Source organism: Macaca fascicularis, chromosome 14, assembly GCF_037993035.2.
Source record: "Macaca fascicularis isolate 582-1 chromosome 14, T2T-MFA8v1.1".
NCBI lineage: Eukaryota > Metazoa > Chordata > Mammalia > Primates > Cercopithecidae > Macaca > Macaca fascicularis.
The window spans coordinates 95,862,795-95,866,315 of record NC_088388.1 but is presented as its reverse complement, the minus strand read 5'-3'; the positions used below and the strand labels follow the sequence as shown (position 1 = coordinate 95,866,315).

Below are 3,521 nucleotides of genomic sequence, written 5' to 3'. Positions count from 1 at the left end.
AGTTAGTTTGTCCTAAAACTTTTGATAGCAGAAGTTATCAATTATTTTATCATAAAAGAAGTTTCATTTGGTTCCTCTGGGATAGAAAAGTTAGGGTCTTCAAAACACACTCATAGATCACTGAAAGTTTCCAGGATTATTTGATTTGGGCATAGTCAATATAGTTGCTATTACTGAGGAGTAATTATCCAATAAATTTGGTTAGATCCTAAGTTACTCCCAGAATATGAAAAGCAACACACTATTATTAAAACTGTACTGATAAAATATTTTTATTTATATTGAATGCAGATATTTTTAAAACACCTTTCATGAGAGTAGAAACAGAATATAGATGCGGACTTATTTATGTGGCAGTTCTAGGAGGTTATCTTTTCTCCAAATATTCTCGTGGTTGCCATCACTGATTATTATAGAAGATTGGGTGATATTGTTAGCTAATTACACTAAAAAGTTGACTACATATATACTTATTAACAGCTAGAAATTTAACATAGAACTTTTCACCCAATTAGCAACAATAACTAGGTAAAATGAGACTCTACCAGAGCATCTTCTCAAAAGAATGTTTATTACATGGCACTACACTTGTAAGTAACTGCTACCTTCCCTGTTAGAATGAAAACTCCATGAAGGCATAAACTATTGCTATTTTATCTCTAGTCACAGTATTTAGGACAGTCCCTGGCACAGAGCAATTGATGAGAAAATATTGGTAGTGTGGAAATTAATTAAACTGAACTAAATTGAATTGAGAGGATTGAGTTTTTAATTTATATTTTGTACTAAAATCTTTCTGCATCATCATGAAACCTCCTAATATAAACGATTTTCTCTCCTTCCTTGTCCTGGAGAAAAAGAGAGACTATGAGACTCTCAAGACTCTCCATCTTTTCCGTTGAGGTCAGGGGACCAGGAATGAAATGGCAGCCAGGCCTGCACATGTGGCTTACTCAGTGGTTACTGAATTGATTCTCTGCTATCCTTACTTTTGACCAATGTGACCAAAAAGAAATACCATCTCTTAAAAATACCCCTGTTTAAGATATCAAATTATTTCTCATAAGTAAATGATAAGTGGGAAAGAGAGAATATATTATTAGAAGTAGCCATACACCTGACAGTTATGCACACACAGATATCCTTTAAATTAAAAAGACATGGATGCAGCTGGAAACCATCATTCTTAGCAGACTATCACAAGAATAGAAAACCAAACACTGCATGTTCTCACTCATAGGTGGGAATTGAACAATGAGATCACTTGGACACAGGAAGGGGAACATCACACAACGGAGCCTATTGTGGGGTGAGGGGAGTGGGGAAGGATAGCATTAGGAGATATACCTAATGTAAATGACGAGTTAATGGGTGCAGCACACCAACATGGCACATGTATACATATGTAACAAACCTGCATGTTGTGCACATGTACCCTAGAACATAAAGTATAATAAAAAAATTAATTAATTGGCCCGACCGCTTTCCGGGAGACTGTAGTCGAAGGCCCTGAGTCAGCCATAATGGCAGGTGAAGAAATTAATGAAGACTATCCAGTAGAAATTCATGAGTATTTGTCAGCGTTTGAGAATTCCATTGGTGCTGTGGATGAGACGCTGAAGACCATGATGTCTGTTTCTAGAAATGAGTTGTTGCAGAAGTTGGACCCACTTGAACAAGCAAAAGTGGATTTGGTTTCTGCATACACATTAAATTCAATGTTTTGGGTTTATTTGGCAACTCAAGGAGTTAATCCTAAGGAACATCCCGTAAAACAGGAATTGGAAAGAATCAGAGTATATATGAACAGAGTCAAGGAAATAACAGACAAGAAAAAGGCTGGCAAGCTGGACAGAGGTGCAGCTTCAAGATTTGTAAAAAATGCCCTCTGGAAACCAAAACCAAGAAATGCATCAAAAGTTGCCAATAAAGGAAAAAGTAAAAGTTAACTTTTTGTTTTGATGTACACATATTCAAAAAGTACATCTTTTTTTTTTCCCCTCCACAAAATAATTCTGTGGCAGGACAAGGTTTAAATGTATTTCTTATTGAATTAATATGTTAATTTACAGTAAATATGTAAAGCTAAATACTTTCCTTGCCAAAGATTGTTATCTTTATTGATTTGCACTGAAGATTTTAACATTGTGATATATTATATATTTATAATTTACCATCTCTTTTGATGAGACTCTTATTTCTTTATATAGGTCAATCTTGCAAGTACCATTTTATAAGCAGCTGTGAAATTTACGTGAAATGTTCTTTGTAAACATTTGTACTATTTTAAATGAATAATGACCTTATGATGTATGCTATCTGTAGGCCGAAATTATAGGTACATCTGTTTTCACTATATGACATTAAGAAAGCATGAAATGACTTAAATGTTCATTTTTTTCTGTAGTTATTTTATCATGTTTTCATGATTTTAGGAATTACTGCTTTGTTGATATTCAAAGTGTGAAACTAAAACTTTATGGTTGTACTTTAATTCTTGGCATGTTGCCTCTATGTCCCATTTAAAATAAAACACATTCTCATTAACTTTAGATGGGAAATAAGGTTGTATGTTGATGGATGAATTTTGGCATGATGACCATACTCTCTCAATAAAGGCTGAAAATGTTGTTAAAAAAATTAATTAATTAATTAAAAAGTACAACAAATTATTTAAATAATTTGCAGCTATAGATATGGTTCATAAAATAAAATCATATGTAGGAGTAGGTGTGCTGGATCATTCCATTGTCAATTTCATAGAGCTGGGAACAATGTGATTCAGAATTCCCTTCCCTATATGGTTCCAGGTTAGAGTTGGACAAAATAGGAAGCTGTATCAGGTTTGAGATGCAAAAAAATGGAGTAATGATGTCTAAGTCTGCTATAACAAAATATCATGGACTGGATGGCTGATAAACAATATAAATTTATTTCTCACATTTCTGGAAGCTTGGAAGTCCATAATAAAAGCACCAGCAGATTTGATATCTGATGAAGACTTGCCCCTTCATATATGGTCATCTTCTCCTTTTGTATTCACATGACAGAAGGGGTGAGGGATCTCTCTGGGGCTTCTTTTATGGCACTGATCTCATTCATGAGGGCTCTACCCTTATGGCCTAATCACATTCCAAAGACCCCACCTCCTAGTACCATCACCTTGGGTTTTGGAATTTCATCATATGAATTTGAGGGGGATGCGTGCATTGTCTACTACAAACAGCCATTATGCTCTGAAAGATTCCAAGGTCTTAATTCTATAATGGACAGACACAGAGGCACACACCTGGGTCCAGTGTGCCATCTCTTTCCTCCACTTTGTATCCAGTTTTTTTCCCCAACTGATGGCCAGGCTGAAGAACAACAGCCTCAGCCCTCCCCTAGATGCTTACCTGTTCACCCCAGAGTTATTAACTGCACAGACACCAGAGCTATCCATAGCCCAGTGTCCCCTTGGCTGCACCCATAACGCAACTTGTTTGTCAAATATCCTGAAAGGTTCTACTTGTCCACCTGTG

The 3,521-nt window shown here is 35.6% G+C and overlaps 1 pseudogene; it reads left to right on the top strand.

Moving 5' to 3' along the window:
• Positions 1 to 1,472: 1,472 nt before the first annotated feature.
• Positions 1,473 to 2,640, top strand: LOC102123299 (nuclear nucleic acid-binding protein C1D pseudogene; annotated as a pseudogene).
• The last annotated feature ends 881 nt before the right edge of the window (positions 2,641 to 3,521 follow it).